We start from the raw sequence: 24,528 nt of genomic DNA, 5'->3' as shown, positions 1-24,528 counted from the left end.
GAAACATTGCTCTCTGTAGCATCTTGCACAGTACTTCTGAAGGAGGAAACAGAACAGGCTCTATCTTGAAAGCAAGACTCCATCTTGGGCCAGACTGTGGACTTTGAGCTATATGCCCAGTATCTATGCAAACGACATACCAACTGGAAAAACAGGCCCCCAGAAGGAAGAGCCCCAGGGCTCTCCATCACCTATATCTGTGTAACCAAATAGCATCATACATTCTATTATGTTTATTGGGGAATGACCACAAGCCTATTGATAATTGTCCACTGTTAACTACCTAGGTTTAAGGCATATGAATCTCGGGTTGACTATGATTGTATTTTTCTTTTTCCTTTGTTCAGATTAGTTTCAGGGAAATTGGGGAGGTGGGTTTAGACACATACGCTTAGGGTATATAAGGTTTTCACAAATACTGGCCGGGGTCCTTGGCCAAGAGGAGACTGCTTTGGGCCCGCCGGTGTAATAAACGGCACTCCACTATCTGCACTGTCCTTCTGAGTGAGTCCTTTTCCTGAATGCGTGGCTACAACACTTCTTCTCTACCCAGTCTCAGTATCTTCTCTTTTCAGACTTAGGTACCTTATTTCCCCTGTGAACTGCCATGCCCTGAGCAACTCTAGGACCTTCACAGGATCTCACTGAACCTCTCCTGCCTCAGCCTTTTGATTTACCCCCAATAGTAATACTGGTAACAGAGCATTGTTTGCTCTGCATTCTGATTCGAATGACTTGTACCTTCCAGTCAGGTGAATTTCTTTACTCTTGGAAGCTAATTCTCTGCTCCCATAATATCTAGCTTTCACATCCAGACTTCCTGTGTTTAAGAGTCTGAAAGTCATATGAACCAGTGATTCTTAACTGGGGCTGATTTTGCTCCCCCAGCCCAGAGGACATTTGGCAATGTCTGAGGACATTGTTGGTTGTTAAAACTAGGTGGAAGGGTGCCACATAATTGGGGAGAGACCAGAGGTGTCTCTGATGTTGGGGGTGGTGGGGCTGCCTCCCATGTGCGTCTGATGGTTCATTACTCCTCAGTCTGCACTCTATCCAGCTTTTTCCATCAATCCTGTGGTCTTTTTAAATTTAATATAAAAATTTTTTAATTGGAAGATAATTGCTTCACAATATTGTGTTGATTTCTGCTGTACAATAACTGTAATCAGTCACAATTTTATATATATATATATACATGTATATATATATATATATAGTCACCCTGCTTATTTAACTTCTATGCAGAGTACATCATGAGAAACGCTGGACTGGAAGAAACACAAGCTGGAATCAAGATTGCCGGGAGAAATATCAATAACCTCAGATATGCAGATGACACCACCCTTATGGCAGAAAGTGAAGAAGAACTAAAAAGCCTCTTGATGAAAGTGAAAGAGGAGAGTGAAAAAGTTGGCTTAAAGCTCAACATTCAGAAAACGAAGATCATGGCATCCGGTCACATCACTCCATGGGAAATAGATGGGGAAACAGTGGAAACAGTGTCAGGCTTTATTTTTTTGGGCTCCAAAATCACTGCAGATGGTGATTGCAGCCATGAAATTAAAAGATGCTTACTCCTTGGAAGAAAAGTTATGAGCAACCTGGATAGCATATTCAAAAGCAGAGACATTACTTTGCCAACTAAGGTCTGTCTAGTCAAGGCTATGGTTTTTCCTGTGGTCATGTATGGATGTGAGAGTTGAACTGTGAAGAAGGCTGAGCGCCGAAGAATTGATGCTTTTGAACAGTGGTGTTGGAGAAGACTCTTGAGAGTCCCTTGGACTGCAAGGAGATCCAACCAGTCCATTCTGAAGGAGATCATCCCTGGGATTTCTTTGGAAGGAATGATGCTAAAACTGAAACTCCAGTACTTTGGCCACCTCATGTGAAGAGTTGACTCATTGGAAAAGACTCTGATGCTGGGAGGGATTGGGGGCAGGAGGAGAAGGGGACGACAGAGGATGAGATGGCTGGATGGCATCACTGACTCGATGGACGCGAGTCTGAGTGAACTCCGCGAGTTGGCGATGGACAGGGAGGCCTGGCGTGCTGCGATTTATGGGGTGGCAAAGAGTCGGACATGACTGAGCGACTGAACTGAACTGAACTGATATATATATATCCTCTCCCTCTTGAGCCTCCCTCCCCACCCCCATCCCACCCCCTTAGGTGGTCACAGAGTGCCAGGCTGGGCTCCCTGTGTAGCAGCTTCCCACTCTTCCCATTTTACACGTGATAGCATATATATGTCGTCACTGCTTTCTCATTTCATGCTACAGCCCTGTTATTTTAACAGGCACATTTATTGGATATTTAGTTGGAAACATCTATGATTGATGCAGCTGCCTCCTAAACTATGTAAGCTTCCAGGATAAGGTATTTTGTGAAGTGAAGTGAAGTTGCTCAGTCGTGTCCGACTCTTTGCGACCCCACGGACTGTAGCCTAATAGGCTCCTCTGTCCACCGGATTTAATTCTGCTGTAGCCTCGTTTATCTTCTAGTCTACTTTCCGGGCGGTCACGACATGAGGAAGGAACCTCTCCCACAGCCTGTGTTCTTTCTACAAGTACAGAGTCAAAGGGAAAGTGAGATTATTAATCTTCATTGTGTCATCCATATTGATGAAGTGACAGTTTCTCTTAAAACTTTTAAACAGCCTATCACTGCAAGTATCTGAGGGCATCAAGTTTGGAAATTTGAAGAAATATCAATATATATGTTAACACTGTTGTCAAGTACATTCCTTAAGCCTAATTCAATGTACATTTCTATAGCAAATTTTTTTAATTTATTTTAATTTTTTTAATAGAAAATATTTTTAACTTAAAAAAAAAAAAGACATTATACAGGACAGGTCCCCGCAACAAAGAATTACCCAGCTTGAAATGTCAGTAGGGCTAAGGTTGATAAACCCTGCTCCAGCCAATTTCTAGGTTTCCCATGAGTTGCTTGAGCCCCACAAGAGACAGAGGGGGACTTGCCAGCTGGCTAGTCAAAGCAAAGACTGAGTTAAAATCCAGTTTTGCTGGCAGTCACTTAGTCATTCCTCTTATAGTTAAATCTTAATTTTGAGTTTCCAAGTCCACATAGTATTACCACATTGCAATTCACACCTGCTGTGTGTCGACTGTGTCTACGGAGCAGGCAGCTTTAGCATAAACGCCTGCTCTCCCCTCTCGTACTGGTCACACTCTCTGATCGTCTAAAATTCTGCCATCCTCTTTCCCCCTCATATCATTAATTTTTCTCAGATCTAAATTCTCATGCTTAGTTTTCTACATTCTTCACTTTTACGTTTCTGTATCCAACAGCAATTGACTAAACAACTTGAATGTCCCCCAACCACAGCAAGAAGGCACATATGAGCGTGAAACAGTTTTTCTTGTGCTAAGGCAACATTATACAAACATGCAATATCAATATTTACCTTACGAAAGTCTGTCTCCCACTTGGCTCAGCACCTCAGTGCTAAGTTCATGGGTGTTTATAAGCTCTTGTTACATTTGACGGGCTGACTCCTCCTCTCTGGAAGGGGCAGAGTCCTGTTAAGGAAAAGCTACTCCCGTGGTATTCAGGGCCCCTGGTTCTACACTAGATTAAAAAAGAAAAAGGCAAATTGTTCTCTTATCAGGATACAGCTTGTTAATAACTTCTTTTCAAGATCCACAATTAAAGATTAAACACAATATTTCAAGTTGATTGTATCCTCTTGCCAGTCGATGAAGGATGGCCTTCGGAGAAAACTTACTTGTCTTGAATTGGCTCTCATGAATTGGAGATGGGCACTAAAGCAGATTATAAAATCTACTGTGGGGACACCAAGGGGCTGTGGTCATGAAGGCTCACATGGACCTCTGCCATACTCTTCACCCTGAGTTGCAGATAAATATAGGATACCCAGTTAGATATGAACTTCAGACACTTAATAAGTAATTTTTTCATGTAAGTACGTCCGAAACATTGTATGACATGGGTTCATGCTTAGTCGTGTCCGACTCTTTGCTACCCTATGGACTGTACCTTCCAGGCTCTTCTGTCCCTGGGGTTTTCAAGGCAAAAATACTGGAGTGGATTGCCATTCCATCCTCCAGGGGATCTTCCTGACCCAGGGATTGAAACTGGATCTCCTTTAGAGAGTTACAGGTGAATTCTCTACAATCTGAGCCACGATAGTGGTCTCCAAAAGAAAAAAAATGTCCACGTCTAAATACCTGGAACCTCTGGATGGGACAGAGTTTGGAGAAAGAGTCTTTGTAAATGCAATTAAGGAACCTGAGGTGAGACTATCCTGGATTATATAGATAGGCCCAAACCCAACAACAAGCGTGCTTACAGCAGAAGAGAAAATACACAGACGCACACATATGGGTGATGTGAAGATGGAGGCAGAGATGGAAGTGATGTGGCCATGGGTCATGGAAAGTTCAGTTCAGTTCAGTTGCTCAGTCATGTCCGAGTCTTTGCGACCCCATGAATCGCAGCACGCCAGGCTCCCTATCCAGAAGAGGCAGGGAAGACTTCTCCCAAGAGTGTCCAGAGGCAACGCAGTACCTTAACTTTGGCTTCAGGCCTCCAAAAGTGTGAGAGAATTCATCATGTTGTTTTAAGCCCCCTAGTTGTAGTAAGTTGATACAGCTGTAGAAAACCAACACACAGACCTGTTTACTTCCCCAGAGCACAGGATTACTGTGCAGCAAATCCTACACAGCGTATGACGGCATCCATCCCACGATTATTAAATTTACCTCTAAGAGGTAAGGACTCTTTTTTTAAACATAATCACACTATTCGATCACACTAAAATTTCATAATTTATATCTTTTATAATTAAAGTTCATTCATTTGATTAAATGTTCAGCATTCTAATTTTCCCAATGTCTCATAAAGACTTATGTGCAGTTGGTTGATTTGCATTAGGATCAGAGCAAGGTCTGTCCATAGCATTGGAGTGATATGAACATCTTGGTCTTGAAGACTTGGATGAATGAATAGAGCTGTCAGGCAGATGAGAGTGGGTGGGCACTGTGAGGCATTCCCACAGCCCAGACCCCTGGGCCATGGAGGAGTGTGTGGAGGTACAACGATTCACGGTGGAGCCCTGGGATTACACAGGGCTGGGCCCCCATCAGGAACTCACAGATGCTGAGGGAAGCCAGTGGCCTTCAGGGGGTTTACTGGGCTCTGGGGGAAGCAAAGAGGTGCGTCCAGGTCTCCCTAGGGAGCACAGAGCTCAGTTTGGCCACCGGGGTGGAGCTGGCCTGGGAGGGAACAAAGGTGCCCAGGCAAGAAGGAGGCGGCCCCCACACGTCTTGTGTGATGGGACTGGCACTCGGAGGTTGAGGAGGGAAGGGAGGAGGACACGCCGTGGGCAGCGAGAGTCACTGAGGGAGGTAAAACAGGGTGGTGATTCTCAGTCTTACATTTTAGAAAAATATTTTGATGTCAGTAGAGAACAGACCACAGGGAGGGAAGGGCAGTCAGGGACCCCATGTGTCTATCAGCTCTGGCCCCGCCCCTTCACCTGGGGGTTCCGGGGTGAGGGTGAGGCAGGCAGCTCACTCCAGGAAGAAGAGAACTCGAGACTCTGAAGGTCAGGTTTCCTGGGGAGTGTTCACTGCAGGCCCCACATGTGACCAGAGCCAATCCAGGCTCCCTGGCTCCATGAGAGGCCAGGGGAAATGATGTCATATATATTCATTCACATCAAATTCACACACGTCACCTGTGTCATAGAGGTCTGATCTTGGGGACCTTGTCAAATGCGGGTGAGGCCCTTGTGCAGAGCCCCACAGAGCCTCTTGCAGCAGAGCTGTGATGACCATCGGCCACAGCAGGGTCCCCTGAGCACAGAGTTTGGGTCCACTGGGTTCTCATTATTTCCCCACCTCCCAGAACACTGGAGGGCCCACAATAGACAAAAGAGTTGTTCAAAAATGCATCAGCAAAGACATTTTTATTATCAGATGGAAATTATCTCTCAAAGAATTAAACAAAATGTCTTTCTGCCATGACCCCAGAAAGGTAGCTCTTTCCTGAGAAAACCTGACTGTCAGATATAAACTGTTACACTTTTCTCTTTGATAGGCTATGTGACAGATGTTATAGGATGATCCTTGCAAAATATTAAGGGAATATATAATCTGTTTCTTGTTCTTATTTGTCTTTTAATTCCAAACCTTGAAGGCGAGAAGGAGATCATAGTGAAAAAGAACACATTGGAAGTAAATCTGCTCACAGGAGCTTTATTGTTTCATTGTTAGAAAATTTCAAATTTGTCCCAGACAGCCCCGCCAGCCGCCAGCTTTATTAAAACTTGAAAGCCTTCCTGGCTTCTTCTATTTTTTTCTCGTCGGTGGGAGGCTTCCTCTGGCTGCCAGGCTGCAGAAACTTCTTCACGGCCGGGAGATTGCTGACTCTGGCTTTTAGGGCCTGCAATGCATGAGAGCACAGCTCAGAATGCAGCTAAAGAGCAGCCGTGTCACTGGCGCAGGCCAGAAGGGACTCTGAGACCCTCCTAGACAAGAGCCAGCCGAGGACCATCCATCAGCACCAGGAGGAGGCCCATGAGACAGGAAGGGGACAGCCCAGAAGTGTTCTCCCCAGAGAGGTCTTAGTGTAACACTCCATTCGGCTTTCAGATCTTCCTACACACCAATCCTGAAGGGTTCACCCTCAAGTGCAGTGTAACAAAGAGGAGTGTGTCAGATATCAGCACAGATTAAGGCTCCAGATGTCAAGACAAGAAGAGCTAGGACACAGGGCTGGAACCGAAGACAGAAAACATGAAAGGTCGTGTGTGAGGTCAGTCGGAGGCAATCTGCCCTCAGAGAGAGAAACGGGGACAGAGAAATCAACGTGTGAGAGAAGGATCAGGAACTGAGGGGAAGAAGTGAGATGGTAGGAAACCCACTCAGACAGACTCAGGAAAAGAGGGACACACGTGGGACAGAGGGGAGCGAAGAGGAAATGAGGACAGAGGCTGAAGTGGAAGAGGGGCCAAGAGAGATCCAGCCCTGGGTCTGTCTCCTGGTAAAAGGGACGGCGTTTTCTGTGGGGCAGAGTGCACCTCCGATGTCCTTGGCTTGACAGATTCTTTCCACACTCCAGACCAGGGCCTTGGAGTGAACCGAGGAAACCGGGGGGCAGCGAGTCTGGAAAGGGATGGGGACCCTAGCACCCCAGTCCCAGGGTCCAGAGAGCAGATGCCGAGTGGGGGTGTGGCTGGCCCCCAGGGCCGTGGGAGAGCTCACCTTCAGCAGAGGGAAGTTGGCCAAAAGGCTAGGGTCCAGCTCTTCCACATAGTAGAGAAGTTCAACCAGGTGGATGTCAGCCCTGCTCAGCTTGTTGCCCATCAGATAGTCTTGTCCGTGGCTCTTCAGCCCCTGGGGAATGGAGGGGACAGATCAGGGATGCAGGTCCTGGCAGGCTGGACCCCTGCCCCTCCCCTGCCCCTCACCCAGCCCCACGTCCCCCTCTGCCCCTCGCTGGGCGGGTAGGAACCTCAGACTTTCTGCTCCCTCCAACTCAGAGATGGGCCAGGCAGGTTCTTGCTGTTCCCTCCTCATCCCCAGTGGAAGGCAGACCACCATTTCCTTTTCCTGTTCCCTCCTCGCTGTGGCTGCCTTACTTCTTCTTCCACGGGGCCAAGGCCTTAGCACCATCTGCACCGTGTTTTTGTGGACTGCACACCCTCAAGTGTGCAGCCCTGAACTCCGCAACGTGACCCTTCATCCATCTCTCTCTGTCCTTCTCTCCCTCATCCTTGGGCAGTGTCTCCATCTTCATGACAGCCTTCTACCACCCTGAGCAAACTAATGCAGACTCTGTATTCCTTCTCATCTCTTTTGCTCTCATTTTCTGGTCTTACAATCTTTTTTTCTGAGGGGGTGGGTGGTTCATGCTTGAAGTTGAGCCTGATTTCAGGTAGTTTTGATCATGAAACGTTCAAACAGAAAAAACTAAAATACATACTAGGCATAATGACGGAACACTACTTCACTGATTTTATTTCACTTTCTTCAAAAGTCTGAGAGTCATGTCCCAAAATATCTAGATTACTTTTTCCTGAACAATTGTTCCTCTGTCTCTTTCTCTCCAACCCACTGCCTCCATATCTATCTAGATACATGTCAATCATCCCCAAAACACTACCACATTCTCCTGACGGGCCGCTGGTCTCATGTCTCCCTACACAGGACACCAGAATATTTTCTGATGTATTGCTGACATCATGCTCTTTTTGAATCAAGGCCCCTGCACCATGTTCTGAGGATCCATCTACTCCAGGCTCCAGTGTGGCTCTCAGAGCTTCCAAAGCCCAAGCTCTAAGTATAACCATGAAATTCCATTGAGTAGAGAATTCCAGACTGGGTTTGAGTAAATAGAAATTTGGCTGAAAAATTATAACTTGGGTAAAACTAGTACAATTCTTCTACACATTCAATTTTTATCAAGTGCCCTGAGACTCAGAGTACTACATTAGTATTTAGAAAGGCTCACAGAGGTGAAGGTTAATGCCCTGGCCAAGCCAGGCACTATTTTTCTTCGTCCTCTGACCTCACTGCCAGAAATGCTGAAGAGTCCACTTACATTTTCAAATGCAGGGAGATAACAGTTTGTTGTCTTTTCTCAGCTTAGGCTCAGCTTGGCCTCTTTTTCAGCAGGTGGGCACAGTGGCAAAACCAAGATCATTTCACCCAAATCTGCCACACCCTCTGAATACATATCAATCCTGAAAAGATAAAATGACCAAATTGTCAAATGTCTCTGCCTTAGATTTTGGAAAGGGTAAGAATGAGACATTGAGAGGTAGCAAAGTAATTCTCCATTCGTGCATTTTTCTACGCCAGTCATTTACCTTGGTTTCTTACAATTAATTTTAGCATTCCATTTTAGAACAAGCCATCAAGGTAAACATATGTATAATATTTTTGTTGTACACATGACCAAATATAGGGACAGAGCACATCAGTGACCCGTCCATAGTCACAGGCATGAGAGAATCGGGTGGAATCGGCACAGGTAACCACGGGACCACACCTGGGTGTGCCATTTCTGCTGTGCCATGGTCTGAGCATGGTTAGTGTGATGTGTTAGTACCACCTCAGTCATGTCCAGACAGAGTCCTGGCACCTCAGTCCCAGTCACATCCCTCTTCCTCTCTCATCCTGTTAGAACACCAGGTCCATTTAGAGTCCCAATACCAGCACTTCCTCCAGTTCTTTCCCATAGAACCTGGTTCCATAACACTCTCCACATACTATTGCCAGACTCTGTTTTTCTTTAATTTCTCAAGACTGTACCTTTCATTCCTTTTTCATGGCTGAATAATATCCCACTGTATGGATGTACCAGCTTTTGTTTTTTCATTCATCAGTTAATGGACATCTTTGTTTCTAATTATTGATTATGAACAACACTGCTATGAACTTCTGAGCATAACTTTTAGTGTGGGATATTTTTAATCCTCTTGAAAGGAATTGCTGAGTCATATGGTAACTCTATGTTTAACTTTTAGAGTAAGTGCAATAGTTCTTTGAGTGCTAAGTCATGTCTGATTCTTTGTGACTCTGTGGACTATAGCCCACCAGGATCCTCTGTCTATGGGATTCTCCAGGCAAGAATACTGGAGTTGGTTGCCTGCCCTCCTCCAGTGGGTCTTCCCGACCCAGGGATCAAACCCACGTCTTGCGTTGCAAACAAGTTCTTTACTGTTAGAGCCACCTGGGAAGTTCCTTACATGATTTTAATTTCAATCGTGTAGTCCCATCACAACTGAGAGAATACCCCTCACCCCCAGGATATAGTTGTACTGAAAAATCTGGCCAACTAAAACTATATCAAAATGCTTGATGTAACCTTACCATATTGAGCTCAAGCTCTGCTAACCCTTGTCTAGTGGCCAGTCCATGTAAAGGGATAATGAGTTCCTAGTCACCATTCTTGGAATTTTTGGAATTCAAGAACCAACTCCTTTAGATCCTTCCCTTTCTAAGCTTTCCCTTCTAGGTACTCAGATGCTTTGTCCCTTGTCTCTGGCTGTTGGTGGGTGTCCAGTTCAAACAAGCCTGAACCCCTGGAGTCTTGGTTCTACCATCCTCTTCGCTTCACAGACCAGCCATGTCACTGTGCTATATCCATGGACGGTATCCTCTTCCATAGGCAGTTGATTTCACTCCAAATTTATTTACTCTTCCCTCATACTCATAGGTCTTTGCTGTACTGGACTCAGTGATGCCCCACAAGGCTTATACCATCCTGTTGGTCATGATGCCTTGCCTTGATCTGCTCAGTAGGGAAGGACCTAAATTGTTCCTACTAGTTGTTGATGAAAAAACTAAAAACTACCATACAGGGCTCTCTCCTTCATGTCTTTCCTGTAGAGGTTGTATTTCGTGGCAATGTAGTTGAGAATGGCTCTGGTCTGCACCAGCTTCATCCCATCAATTTCAACCATTGGCACTTGCTGGAACATCAAACTCCCATCTTTTGAAAGTAAAAAAGAAGGGTGAAATGTTGGATATGTTGCACCCTTTTAAGATGAGCAAATGTTTGCTGAAATAACTGAAGATACAAAGTGAAACACTAAAATGACCTGGTAGGGTTAAGCAGGATGGCATTTGGTTTGCCTTTTACTTTCTATCCTATTATTTCATTTATCCTTTTATTTCCCATTCAGACATATGGGCGATCCCTTGTAAATCTGGGCTGATTTGTCTTCATGTATGTTTTAGAAAGAAGCTGGAAGAGGCTGCAGCAAGTGTGCCAACCAGTTGATGTTTAATGGTCATCCCAGAGAAAATCTCAGAACACATAAGACGTGTTTTCAGAGAGTTTGCCCTTTCTCTGCTCACGGAATCTACATTATTGCTAGGATGTTACTTTGCCAAACCCAGACTCACAGCAACTTCTGGACCTGTTTCTCCTTTCTTTTCTCAGATGAACACCTTTTCCTGACCTTAGGTGGGAGTGCTGTATGATCCTAACAGATACAGTCACTCACGATGCAGAAAGGCAGAGAGAGCACAGAGAGAGCGTTCACAGGCACTGGGGCTGGCTCCTTTAACAAACACTTGAGTTCCAGCCCTTCCTAGTCCCAAGTGAGTTGCAAGACCTTTTCAGGGAGCTCAACCTTTTACTTTTAACCATATTTCTCCCTCTTTATTAACCCCACTCCCACCATGCACACCTATGACATTGGTGTTGTTGAAACCTCACCTTAAGACTTCTACTGGATACTCCCATCAGAGGAATTTAGTTCCTGGGCTTACCATTTTTTAACTTATCCAAGTCTTCTGGTTTTTCTATAACTTTCTCTTCAAACTGAAAAGCAGAAAGAAGTGATAAGTTTTTGTTACTTTATTCCATAGCATTGCTGAACTTGCATGGCCTGTGTCTGGTGCCCACTGTGGACACTGTAGGATTTCCAAGTTAGGCCGGTGCACAGAGGACAGTGATCAAGGCCATTTGGAGATTTGGATTAGAGCCACCAAGATAAAAGCATGGGTTGCAGCAACTAACTGCCTATTTTGCAGGTTAATTCACCTCTACCCTGTCCCCACCTCTGTCAGTGATTAGGTAATGATATGGGGGGAGGGGAATATCACTGGAGGGAAGGGACTGGAAAGTTCTAGTTATGGAGTTTTAATGTCTCTGGAAAGCCTTTCTCTCCCTGTGAGATCAGGATAGGATTTTGGGGTGTCCCCGAGTATGGTGTATCCATGGAGCCATTGACCCCCAAGAGGCTGCCACCAGGGTCCTCTGCTGTATATTACCTCCCTCCTTTCAATTTTTTATTTTAAACTTGTGTCTTGATGGTGAAAAGTTTGAGAATTGGGGATTTCTAACTGACTCATTGAGTAGTTTATTATGGATTGACATGATCCCATAGGGTGAGACCATACAGATAGTGAGTGTGTGGGCAACAATTTATAAAGCACCCAGTTCAAGACAACCCTGAGAGGCGATGGATGGGTAGTCATTGTGAGAAGGGGCTGGCTGGTCAGCTGTTTCTTGTGAAACTGATGGAGATGAATGGGGTTGTGAGGATCAGGCTCTGGGCCCAGAGAACCCAGAATTCCAACGATCTTTGGTCAGTCGAGCCCCACACCCTCCTCCTTCAGGCTGGGCTGGACAAGAGGAAGCCTGGATGCTCTCATCCGTCTCCCCCTTCTTCACCGTCCTGTGCTGAACTCATCCCGCCCAGGGACTCTGAACACATCCTTGAACCCCAAGGCTGAACCGCGGGGAAAAATGTTGGTTGTTGATTTATAGATTTAACAACCTAGAACGGCAGTGTTGGAATTTTCTGTGTACTTGTTGATTTACATACTTGAAAACGGACCAAGCTAATGTGCCCTGCATTCCTGAAGCAATTGAGAAAGTGTAATCTGAGGCTTAGGTAAACATGTTTTTAGGAAGCTAAGGGAACACACTAGAGGTTCCCTTTGCAGGACGCCACCTCACCTGAAGTCCTCCTTTACTGGTCTCCGCTGCGGCTGCTGCTGCTGCTAAGTCGCTTCAGTCGTGTCCGATTCTGTGTGACCCCATAGACCGCAGCCCACCAGGCTCCCCCTGGGAGATTCTCCAGGCAAGAACACTGGAGTGGGTTGCCATTTCCTTCTCCAATGCGTGAAAGTGAAGTCGCTCAGTCATGTCCGACTCTTAGCGACCCCATGGACTGCAGCCTATCAGGCTCCTCCGTCCATGGGATATTCCAGGCAAGAGTACTGGAGTGGGTTGCCATTGCCTTCTCCGTGGTCTCCACTAAGGGACTAGATCTCTGAATTTTGTCCACGACTCCCTCCCCAGGAAACCCTCACAGAGTTGCTGGCTCCCTCTGACCTGGGCTGAGAAGTGCTTTTCTGAGTGACACCTCTAGAGGGCAGCACTCAACAGAGTCCCAAGGAAACCTATCCGTTTACTACTGAGAATACAGCGTTTTTACACTCAGGTTTTCGGTGTCCTCCTAGGTGCTCCCAGTCCTCTTTTAATCACCCATTTACGTGTCTGCATCCTCACTAGAGCATAAGCGGCCTGAGGGTAGGGACTGTGTCTATCTTGACCATTCTTGTATCTCCAGGACCTGGTACGAAACCTGGCACTTCAGTTCATCACTCAGTCCTGTCCAACTCTTTGCAACCCCATGAACCGCAGCAGGCCAGGCCTCCCTGTCCATCACCAACTCCTGGAGTTTACCCAGACTTATGTGGATTGAGTCAGTGATGCCATTCAACCATCTCATCCTCTGTCGTCCCCTTCTCCTCCTGCCCTCAATCTTTCCCAGCATCGGGGTCTTTTCCAATGAGTCAGCTCTTCGCATCAGGTGGCCAAAGTATTGGAGTTTCAGCTTCAATATCAGTCCTTCCAATGAACACCCAAGACTGATCTCCTTTAGGATGGACTGGTTGGATCTCCTTGCAGTCCAAGGGACTCTCAAGAGTCTTCTCCAACACCACAGTTCAAAACCATCAATTCTTCGGTGCTCAGCCTTCTTCACAGTCCAACTCTCACATCCATACACGACCACTGGAAAAACCATAGCCTTGACTAGACAGACCTTTGTTGGCAAAATAATGTCTCTGCTTTTTAATATGCTGTCTAGGTTGGTCATAGCTTTCCTTCCAAGGAGTAAGCATCTTTTAATTTCATGGCTGCAGTCACCATCTGCAGTGATTTTGGAGCCCAGAAAAATAAAGTCAGCCACTGTTTCCATTGTTTCCCCATCTATTTGCCATGAAGTGATGGGACCAGATGCCATGATCTTTGTTTTCTGAATGTTGAGCTTTAAGCCAACTTTTTCATTCTCCTCTTTCACCTTCATCAAGATGCTCTTTAGTTCCTCTTCACTTTCTGTCATGAGGGTGGTGTCATCTGCATATCTGAGGTGATTGATATTTCTCCCAGCAATCTTGATTCCAGCTTGTGCTTCTTCCAGCCCAGTGTTTCTCATGATGTACTCTGCATATAAGTTAAATAAGCAGGGTGACAATATACAACCTTGATGTACTCCTTTTCCTATTTGGAACCAGTCTGTTGTCCACTTCTAACTGCTGCTTCCTGACCTGCATACAGATTTCTCAAGAGGCAGGTCGTGGTCTGGTATTCCCATCTCTTGAAGAATTTTCCACAGTTTATTGTGATTCATACAGTCAAAGGCTTTGGCATAGTCAATGAAGCAGAAATAGATGTTTTTCTGGAACTCTCTTGCTCTCTCAATGATCCAGCAGATGTTGGGAATTTGATCTCCGGTTCTCCAAGGTGCCCAACAAATTCATTGCCGAGTGAATGCATTAAATCCAATAGGCAGTTTGTTACAATCAGCACTGCTCTATATTTCTGATTTATGTTTTAACTTTAATTACTTTTCTTTTCTAATATGTATATTTTTTCCTTTTCCTATGGAAATTTGTGGCATGCACAAAATAAAAGATACAATGATTCTCCTTGTAACCATCAACCAGCTTCAATAATTATCAGCACAACCCAATCGCAAGTCATCCATATACCTACCCCCGGTCCCTGGTAATAATTTGAAACAAATCCGAGATGTTATACATTTCATCTTTAAATATTTCATGGTATATTACTAGATCATTAAACTTATTTTAAAACTAACCACAATATATTAAAATGACATATTAACAATAATTACTTACTATCAATTGGTATTTAATATTCACGTTTCTAATTGTTACATGAATGTAATAAATAATTTCCAGTTCTAAAAATCAAAATTCAGGAAATTTTCTGACAATTCAGTGGTTAAGGCATGGGCTTTCTTTCACTGTTGTGGGCCTGCTTTTGATCTCTGGTCAGAGAATTAAAATCCTGCAAGCCTCACAGCCAAAAACAAATAAACAAAAAATTTCTTTTTATTTTTTATTTTTGTATTTTATTTTTTAATTATTATTATTTTTTAACTTTAGAATACTGTATTGGTTTTGCCATACATTGACATGAATCTGCCACGGGTGTACATGAGTTCTAAATCCTGAACCCCCCTCCCACCATCCTCCTCATATCATCTCTCTGGGTCAACCCAGTGCACCAGCCCCAAGCATCCTGTATCCTGTATCGAACATAGACTGGCGATCCGTTTCTTACATGATAGCATATATGTTTCAATGCCATTCTCCCAAATCATCCCACCCTCTCCCTCTCCCACAGAGTCTAAAAGTCTGTTCTATACATCTGTGTCTCTTTTGCTGTCTCGCATACAGGGTCATCATTACCATCTTTCTAAATTCCATATATATGCGTTAGTATACTGTACTGGTGTTTTTCTTTCTGGCTTACTTCGCTCTGTATAATCGGCTCCAGTTTCATCCACCTCATTAGAACTGATTCAAATGTATTCTTTTTAATGGCTGAGTAATATTCCATTGTGTATATGTAACCACAGCTTTCTTATCCATTCATCTGCTGATGGACATCTAGGTTGCTTCCCTGTCCTGGCTATTACAAACAGTGCTGCGATGAACATTGGGGTACACATGTCTCTTTCAATTCTGGTTTCCTCAGTGTGTATGCCCAGCAGTGGGATTGCTGGGTCATAAGGCAGTTCTATTTGCAGTTTTTTAAGGAATCTCCACACTGTTCTCCATAGTGGCTGTACTAGTTTGCATTCCCACCAACAGTGTAAGATATTTTTATTGTTTATTGTCCTTGAGAAGAAGAAATTTCAATAAAAATCTGTTAACCTAGTAAATGTTTTTAATGTAAAATTCTTAGCAGATCATTTAATAAGGAAAATTTCCTCTGTGAGAAAATAGTTTGATACAGTCAATTTTCCTGGAGTAGGCAATGGCAACCCACTCCAGTGTTCTTGCCTGGAATCCCATGGACAGGGGAGCCTGGCAGGCTATGGCCTATAGAATTGCAAAGATTTGGACACGACTGAGAGACTAGGCATGCTTGGTCACTTCAGTTGTGTCCTACTCTCTGTGACCCCATGAACCATGGCCCGCCAAGCTCCTCTGTCCATGGGATTCTCCAAGCAAGAACACTGGAGTGGGTTGACATTTCCTTCTCCAGTGATAAAGTATGAAGTGAGTGAAGTGAAGTCGCTCGGTCGTGTCCGACTCTTTGCAACCTCGTGGACTGTAGCCTACCAGGCTTCTCAGTCCATGGGATTTTCCAGGCAAGAGTACTGGAGTGGGTTGCTATTTCCTTCTCCAAGAGACTAGGCATGCATGGTCAGTTTAGATCCAACTGGAGATGAAACCTACCTCCACTCCAGCTGCAGCCAGGAGCCACTGAACGCACTCCATTCTGCCGTGTCCGTTGAGATAATGAAAAATGGGCTTCCCTGCCATGATGGCAGTCTCCTAGTTCCTATAACCCTTAATGAACCAACAAGTGAATGGATGAATGAAGAAATGAACAAAGAATAAAAACACAGAAGCTAACGCCATTATGATACATGGCTGAACAGTACCAACAATGCTGAAGAATTGGCCTTCCTCATGACAGTTGGAAGAGTCCCTGGAATGTCTTCCTTAGCCCAAATTCCCACTCCCAATAGCCAGCTGTAGGAAATTCCACCAAACCATTGTCCAGCCTCCACTGGGTAAAATCTGTTTTCTTGGCAGGCTAAGAGGTGAGTCTGTGGTATGGATGCATGGGTTGGTGTCGGGGAGGGGAAGGATTAGAGAACTAGTATTTATTGCAAAATTCCTAATAGTCCTGCCCCAATGCTGACCACTCTGAATGCATTATATCTTTAATCCTCACAAGAATCCCATGGAATAGTTAGTATCTCCATTTTTCAGTTGATGAAATGGACCTCAGAGCTTAAATAACATTCATGGGAATCCACACCATGGATTAAAACCAGGGCAGGGTGGGAACCCACACATGTGCAGGTCCTGGGAGCCTGGGAAGGAGGGAACTTAGAGCCAGAGGACTTCACAGACAGGAGGAGGAGGAAGGGGAGACAGAGTCCATGTTCAGCTCCTACCCTAGTATGCTGCATTTGTTCAAAAGCTGAAATTAGGACTCATATTTGCTTTACTGTTGCTCAGAAGATCCTGATTCTTTCCACCTACACAGGATGCCAAGCCCTTCCATTTTCCTGGAATTGTACATTCTGCCTCTCTTGGTGCATCTTACGTCTAGAGAAAGGGCTGTTACTGCATTAACTGTACAGTCTAGGGTAGAAGTGACATTTGCTCTATGTCTGTCATGCACTGCCCATTCTCACAAACTTGTCTTCATTTAACCCCACAAGAATCACCTGCTATGAAGTTTGCCATTGCTCTCACTTTGAAGTTGGGGATACCAAAATTTCTAGGGTAACTCGCACAAAATTGGTGGCAGACCTGGGATTCAAACCCATTTCTATATGAACCCAAGTCTTGGCTTCATTTTTCATATTAACATTTTTCAAAATAGGCATGACAATCCTTCAGTGGACTGTGAAATTTTCCAGTTTTTAAGAGAAAGCATCGTTTCGTGAGTTTATCAGTTTCAGTTATGTGTTTGTTGCAGGTTCAGGTGGAAGAAAGCACGTGGGCACACTCATTTGATCATTGCAGTGGTTAGAGGTACTTGGGTCTTGTCAGGTCAGTGAAGTCTGAAAGCCCCTGGTCTACAGCAGCCTGTGTGTGGAGTGGACATGGCAGGGAACCAGAGAATGAAACTCAAAGTTTCCAACAATGGACAGAAATTATTGGGTTGGCCAAAAAGTTCCTTCAGGTTTTCCTGTAAGCTGTTATAGGAAAACTCAAGCAAACATTATGACCAACCCAATTGTTCTCTCATGGAAGTGAATGGAAACATACAGGACTTAGTAAAAGCAGAAACCCCAAAGCCAGAATATAGGAGGAAACAGCTGCACTTTCTATCCAAATCCCAGCTCTGTTTGAAAGCATTAAGATCTTTTTGCAACATTTTGTTGACTGTTCAGGACAAAAATATACTTCTCTTTAGCTGATAGAGTATGAATAACTTGAATTTTAGATAACAAAATGTTTTCAATATGCACATTTTAAAAATTTTATTTAGTTTTGGTTTATTTATTTTTTATTTCAATATTCATATTTTTAATGTAAGAATCAGTGCTCTAACTTTTAGAAAGTAAAAGATCCCTTGGAAACATACTTAACTCAGCAGTCTTCAAGTTGGACACTGTGTATATCATACTTTTCTTATCATGGGGAATGAAGGAGCTGTGATTCAGCAGAATTCTGAGAAGGGTGTCCCTGTGAAGTGGAGGTCACAGGTCCCCTCACACTAAGCTCCCTTATCCGGTGACCAAGGATCATGTTACAAAGGGAAATGAAGTTTTAACTTGCATAATATTTTATCTCATCTTTCTTATAAGTAACTTTCTTCACCTTTTGAAGGCTGGGGCAAAAGTGATATAAACTTTCTGGCCCCCAGAAAACGAGAACTAGAGAGGTTCAGTAACTTGCCATTCGTCACACACGTGTGTTCCCAATTCACACTCAATATCTAGCAAGTGTGTCTACCCTCAGGACAACCCCGGAAACGGCTTCTAGTATCTTATTGTCAGGAGGAGGAAATTCGAGTTCAAAGAGCTGAAGCTGCTCTCCTAGCTCACTCGTTTTGTGAGCACTGGGGTCCTTTGAAGACATCTTCTGACTTTTGGTCTGGGGCTCCCCCCCAACCATGTAATGCTTACGCCCCCTCTCTGCTGGTCTCTGAGATCCTCAATATTAGTTTGTTCCCTATTCAGAATCCGTTAGTCAATTAACAGTTAAATAGGAGAGAAGGAAACATTAATTCTGTTAGCTGATTCTTAGGGGCTTGATATGAGTTAAAAACGGATAAAAACGTACCTTACTTTACCCCAGACCTTAAAAACTTACTGTGAGTATCCTGAGCACTAGTATAACTATATTTGACCTTCATAAGGAGGTAGGCTTATATTCTCTGAAAAGGAATGTGTCTTGGGATAATTCCAGTGTGAACTAAAGGAGCTGTATCTCAGGGAGTAGGTGGGAGGGGGCTCCTAGTAACAGTGTTTCTTAGCAGAGAGAAAGGAGGCTTAGAGACAAAGCCCAACTCCTTTCCTTAAAAGATAAATAAACCCAGGGGAGTTGTTTAATCTCTGTACCTCAGTGTTCTCTTTTGACATACAGCCATGTCTACTAGTGAGGGCTGTTGAGGAAATTAAATTAGATAAGGCATAAAAAACTCATAACAGGGAGCAGCAAATCCAGCTTCCGTCCTGCTCCCAGTTCCTGGGAGACGGGTGAGTGAGCACACCGGGGAGCACGTGAGGCTTCTGTCTGTGTGTCTGTCTATCTGGTATCTCCCTCTTGACTTCCAGCTCTCGTGCTATGCTCTGCTGTGCTAAGTCAATTCAGCCCCTATAGCTCTAGTAGGAACAGGATTTTATATATATCCAGATTCTGTCAACTACTTGATATACTGGTTCTCTTTTTATTTGTCTTGTGTGAAAGATCAGTGATGCTCACTGACTAGTTAACCTGGATTAGAGGAAGATTTTGGCTAAGGTTCAGTGAGGTCTGGCACAGCCTTTTGAAACCCCAAGACTGAAGTAGACCCCTGGTTCTGTCCCTGAACCATGCACCCTGCTTTCCGTTCCCCCAGGCCTTTCCCCTCCCACTCACTCCCTGATCTGGACTCTCTGGAATCTTCTGCCCCCCTACCCAGGCCCTTTGGATGGGTTCCAGCCATGGCAATGGGAAGCCCACCCCTTTCTATAGCAGGAGTCCAGGGGCTCCCACTCAGTACCCTTCTCTCCACCCTCCTGTCCCTTCACTGATCTTTCTTCAGCATCTTCTTTCTGGTTGACCTGTCCACGGATTTCCTTCTCAACAAGTTTCCTTCAAACCTCCTCAACTAACACTCGTTGGGCAGTTGGCTGCACTAAGAAATGATGGCTGGTGGGGAACACAAGAGGAATCTGATGTGGTCCCTGCCCTGGAGGGGTTGCAATCTAGTCGGAAAAACAGGCTTGTAGACAACTGACAGCACACAAAGAGCCCTGCAATGACTTCACTTGAATCGGTTCGACGCCAAGGACCATGATTCTCTCAGCGAAGCAAGTGAGAACAAGGGCAGAGGCTGCAGGCTGAGAAAGCAGAGGGTGCTGCCCACCTGCCCCGGTTGGCCCCAGCGCCATAGCATCTCAGCCTCCAAGCCAGTGACTCTCATGGGGTCAAACCTCATCCCCATCGAAACATTGCTCTCTGTAGCATCTTGCACAGTACTTCTGAAGGAGGAAACAGAACAGGCTCTATCTTGAAAGCAAGACTCCATCTTGGGCCAGACTGTGGACTTTGAGCTATATGCCCAGTATCTATGCAAACGACATACCAACTGGAAAAACAGGCCCCCAGAAGGAAGAGCCCCAGGGCTCTCCATCACCTATATCTGTGTAACCAAATAGCATCATACATTCTATTATGTTTATTGGGGAATGACCACAAGCCTATTGATAATTGTCCACTGTTAACTACCTAGGTTTAAGGCATATGAATCTCGGGTTGACTATGATTGTATTTTTCTTTTTCCTTTGTTCAGATTAGTTTCAGGGAAATTGGGGAGGTGGGTTTAGACACATACGCTTAGGGTATATAAGGTTTTCACAAATACTGGCCGGGGTCCTTGGCCAAGAGGAGACTGCTTTGGGCCCGCCGGTGTAATAAACGGCACTCCACTATCTGCACTGTCCTTCTGAGTGAGTCCTTTTCCTGAATGCGTGGCTACAACACTTCTTCTCTACCCAGTCTCAGTATCTTCTCTTTTCAGACTTAGGTACCTTATTTCCCCTGTGAACTGCCATGCCCTGAGCAACTCTAGGACCTTCACAGGATCTCACTGAACCTCTCCTGCCTCAGCCTTTTGATTTACCCCCAATAGTAATACTGGTAACAGAGCATTGTTTGCTCTGCATTCTGATTCGAATGACTTGTACCTTCCAGTCAGGTGAATTTCTTTACTCTTGGAAGCTAATTCTCTGCTCCCATAATATCTAGCTTTCACATCCAGACTTCCTGTGTTTAAGAGTCTGAAAGTCATATGAACCAGTGATTCTTAACTGGGGCTGATTTTGCTCCCCCAGCCCAGAGGACATTTGGCAATGTCTGAGGACATTGTTGGTTGTTAAAACTAGGTGGAAGGGTGCCACATAATTGGGGAGAGACCAGAGGTGTCTCTGATGTTGGGGGTGGTGGGGCTGCCTCCCATGTGCGTCTGATGGTTCATTACTCCTCAGTCTGCACTCTATCCAGCTTTTTCCATCAATCCTGTGGTCTTTTTAAATTTAATATAAAAATTTTTTAATTGGAAGATAATTGCTTCACAATATTGTGTTGATTTCTGCTGTACAATAACTGTAATCAGTCACAATTTTATATATATATATATACATGTATATATATATATATATAGTCACCCTGCTTATTTAACTTCTATGCAGAGTACATCATGAGAAACGCTGGACTGGAAGAAACACAAGCTGGAATCAAGATTGCCGGGAGAAATATCAATAACCTCAGATATGCAGATGACACCACCCTTATGGCAGAAAGTGAAGAAGAACTAAAAAGCCTCTTGATGAAAGTGAAAGAGGAGAGTGAAAAAGTTGGCTTAAAGCTCAACATTCAGAAAACGAAGATCATGGCATCCGGTCACATCACTCCATGGGAAATAGATGGGGAAACAGTGGAAACAGTGTCAGGCTTTATTTTTTTGGGCTCCAAAATCACTGCAGATGGTGATTGCAGCCATGAAATTAAAAGATGCTTACTCCTTGGAAGAAAAGTTATGAGCAACCTGGATAGCATATTCAAAAGCAGAGACATTACTTTGCCAACTAAGGTCTGTCTAGTCAAGGCTATGGTTTTTCCTGTGGTCATGTATGGATGTGAGAGTTGAACTGTGAAGAAGGCTGAGCGCCGAAGAATTGATGCTTTTGAACAGTGGTGTTGGAGAAGACTCTTGAGAGTCCCTTGGACTGCAAGGAGATCCAACCAGTCCATTCTGAAGGAGATCATCCCTGGGATTTCTTTGGAAGGAATGATGCTAAAACTGAAACTCCAGTACTTTGGCCACCTCATGTGAAGAGTTGACTCATTGGAAAAGACTCTGATGCTGGGAGGGATTGGGGGCAGGAGGAGAAGGGGACGACAGAGGATGAGATGGCTGGATGGCATCACTGACTCGATGGACGCGAGTCTGAGTGAACTCCGCGAGTTGGCGATGGACAGGGAGGCCTGGCGTGCTGCGATTTATGGGGTGGCAAAGAGTCGGACATGACTGAGCGACTGAACTGAACTGAACTGATATATATATATCCTCTCCCTCTTGAGCCTCCCTCCCCACCCCCATCCCACCCCCTTAGGTGGTCACAGAGTGCCAGGCTGGGCTCCCTGTGTAGCAGCTTCCCACTCTTCCCATTTTACACGTGATAGCATATATATGTCGTCACTGCTTTCTCATTTCATGCTACAGCCCTGTTATTTTAACAGGCACATTTATTGGATATTTAGTTGGAAACATCTATGATTGATGCAGCTGCCTCCTAAACTATGTAAGCTTCCAGGATAAGGTATTTTGTGAAGTGAAGTGAAGTTGCTCAGTCGTGTCCGACTCTTTGCGACCCCACGGACTGTAGCCTAATAGGCTCCTCTGTCCACCGGATTTAATTCTGCTGTAGCCTCGTTTATCTTCTAGTCTACTTTCCGGGCGGTCACGACATGAGGAAGGAACCTCTCCCACAGCCTGTGTTCTTTCTACAAGTACAGAGTCAAAGGGAAAGTGAGATTATTAATCTTCATTGTGTCATCCATATTGATGAAGTGACAGTTTCTCTTAAAACTTTTAAACAGCCTATCACTGCAAGTATCTGAGGGCATCAAGTTTGGAAATTTGAAGAAATATCAATATATATGTTAACACTGTTGTCAAGTACATTCCTTAAGCCTAATTCAATGTACATTTCTATAGCAAATTTTTTTAATTTATTTTAATTTTTTTAATAGAAAATATTTTTAACTTAAAAAAAAAAAAGACATTATACAGGACAGGTCCCCGCAACAAAGAATTACCCAGCATGAAATGTCAGTAGGGCTAAGGTTGATAAACCCTGCTCCAGCCAATTTCTAGGTTTCCCATGAGTTGCTTGAGCCCCACAAGAGACAGAGGGGGACTTGCCAGCTGGCTAGTCAAAGCAAAGACTGAGTTAAAATCCAGTTTTGCTGGCAGTCACTTAGTCATTCCTCTTATAGTTAAATCTTAATTTTGAGTTTCCAAGTCCACATAGTATTACCACATTGCAATTCACACCTGCTGTGTGTCGACTGTGTCTACGGAGCAGGCAGCTTTAGCATAAACGCCTGCTCTCCCCTCTCGTACTGGTCACACTCTCTGATCGTCTAAAATTCTGCCATCCTCTTTCCCCCTCATATCATTAATTTTTCTCAGATCTAAATTCTCATGCTTAGTTTTCTACATTCTTCACTTTTACGTTTCTGTATCCAACAGCAATTGACTAAACAACTTGAATGTCCCCCAACCACAGCAAGAAGGCACATATGAGCGTGAAACAGTTTTTCTTGTGCTAAGGCAACATTATACAAACATGCAATATCAATATTTACCTTACGAAAGTCTGTCTCCCACTTGGCTCAGCACCTCAGTGCTAAGTTCATGGGTGTTTATAAGCTCTTGTTACATTTGACGGGCTGACTCCTCCTCTCTGGAAGGGGCAGAGTCCTGTTAAGGAAAAGCTACTCCCGTGGTATTCAGGGCCCCTGGTTCTACACTAGATTAAAAAAGAAAAAGGCAAATTGTTCTCTTATCAGGATACAGCTTGTTAATAACTTCTTTTCAAGATCCACAATTAAAGATTAAACACAATATTTCAAGTTGATTGTATCCTCTTGCCAGTCGATGAAGGATGGCCTTCGGAGAAAACTTACTTGTCTTGAATTGGCTCTCATGAATTGGAGATGGGCACTAAAGCAGATTATAAAATCTACTGTGGGGACACCAAGGGGCTGTGGTCATGAAGGCTCACATGGACCTCTGCCATACTCTTCACCCTGAGTTGCAGATAAATATAGGATACCCAGTTAGATATGAACTTCAGACACTTAATAAGTAATTTTTTCATGTAAGTACGTCCGAAACATTGTATGACATGGGTTCATGCTTAGTCGTGTCCGACTCTTTGCTACCCTATGGACTGTACCTTCCAGGCTCTTCTGTCCCTGGGGTTTTCAAGGCAAAAATACTGGAGTGGATTGCCATTCCATCCTCCAGGGGATCTTCCTGACCCAGGGATTGAAACTGGATCTCCTTTAGAGAGTTACAGGTGAATTCTCTACAATCTGAGCCACGATAGTGGTCTCCAAAAGAAAAAAAATGTCCACGTCTAAATACCTGGAACCTCTGGATGGGACAGAGTTTGGAGAAAGAGTCTTTGTAAATGCAATTAAGGAACCTGAGGTGAGACTATCCTGGATTATATAGATAGGCCCAAACCCAACAACAAGCGTGCTTACAGCAGAAGAGAAAATACACAGACAC

General features: G+C 44.4%; 1 pseudogene; it reads right to left on the bottom strand.

The window, feature by feature from the left end:
• Positions 1-6,226: 6,226 nt before the first annotated feature.
• On the bottom strand, positions 6,227-16,316 carry LOC128056369 (glutathione S-transferase A1-like; annotated as a pseudogene).
• Positions 16,317-24,528: the final 8,212 nt, after the last annotated feature.

This window comes from Budorcas taxicolor, chromosome 11 (genome assembly GCF_023091745.1).
Source record: "Budorcas taxicolor isolate Tak-1 chromosome 11, Takin1.1, whole genome shotgun sequence".
NCBI classification, from domain to species: Eukaryota; Metazoa; Chordata; class Mammalia; order Artiodactyla; family Bovidae; genus Budorcas; species Budorcas taxicolor.
This window is presented reverse-complemented; position numbering and strand designations above follow the sequence as displayed.